The following is a 1,359-nucleotide window of genomic DNA, read 5'->3' as shown; positions in this document are numbered from 1 at the left end:
CCTTTTGCACTTTTCTTTCTCCCCAACTTCCCCCTCTCCCCTACTTTTCTACCCTTTGTCTTCCCAATTTCCAGCTATTTACTTTTTCATATTCATCCTCTTTTCCACCTTGGAAAACTATTAGAGTCTCCCGTACTTACCTTTGGCTTTTTTTCGCCCTCATTTTCTCCCCTCCCTTTCCTGCTCTACCTTTTGCTTTCCTAATTTCCACCTATTTCATTCTCACTGATATCCTGTCACACTTTTAGCTTCTCTCCTTCCTTGGAGTCTCAGAACAGCAGAGACTCCCTATGCCCGAAGAAGGGTGATCGCACCTGAAAGCTTGCAAAAAACTTTTTTCCAACTACCCAGTTGATTTAATAAAAGATATCACATCTACCCAAAGAACTTTGCCTGCCTATGTCCTGAGACCAACACGGCTACCCCCAAAAACCTATTAATCAATCCATGAACACTGACTGCCCCTGGAGGCTGGGGTGGCATGGTGAGCTCCTGCAGGCTGCAACAGTGCTGTTGGGGCAGGAGCATGGTGGTTGCAAGAGGGGAGCTCCTGCAGGCAGCCACTGCGCTGTCGGTGGCGGGGGGGACCACCCGCAGACACTGCTGGCAGTGTTGGTGGTGGCCAGTGGCGATCGTGGACTGCCTGCAGACGGTGTTGGCAACGAGGGGGGTGGCAAGCTGCAACTGCCCGCAGGTGACTTTCTGCAGGGGGTGCACCGCCATGCTCAGGGGGTGCACGTGCACCCGCATGCACCCCCTATGCATCACCAATTAATCAATCTATCCTTTCTTTTGCACCTCTTTTGTTAGCTGCTCCTGATAATCTAGCTTGTATTTCACAGCCCCCGCCCCAAGACTGTACCTAACAACATGAATTCAGGTGTGGAGATAACTTCCCACAAAGCACTGGATGCATGCTCAAGATGCTCAAGGAGGCCAGGTCTCATTTGCTGAATTTGAAAAAAAAAAAATAGTTTCATTTCGATGACAACAGGAGTGATGAAGCAGCAGCTTTTGATTATTTTTCCTCGTTTGTTGCGCTTTTATACCTAAAGCGCACACCCACACAGCCCAATAAAGCTGCGTTTGTCTTTGCTTCAATTGAGCCGAGGCACAGCCATCCTGGGCTCCGAACGAAGCTCGTCGTTTCTTTTTCCGCGGAGGAAAGAAAACGCGTGCTGCGCTACGTGAGGACGCACCTCACCATCTGCACCCCCTTTCCCGCCTGCCAGGTCCGCCCGGCCCGGGGAGCTGGCCGCCGGGCGCGCTCTGCGGGATGGCCGCCAGGGGGAGCTCCGAGCCAGGGTGTCTGGAGCACCCGGCGTCGCTGTGGCTTGGCGGGGGGTGTGGGCAGAGCCG

Source organism: Alligator sinensis, unplaced genomic scaffold (assembly GCF_000455745.1).
Source record: "Alligator sinensis unplaced genomic scaffold, ASM45574v1 scaffold161_1, whole genome shotgun sequence".
Classification (NCBI taxonomy): Eukaryota; Metazoa; Chordata; order Crocodylia; family Alligatoridae; genus Alligator; species Alligator sinensis.
The sequence above is the reverse complement of the archived record's forward strand: the minus strand, read 5'-3'. Positions refer to the sequence as shown.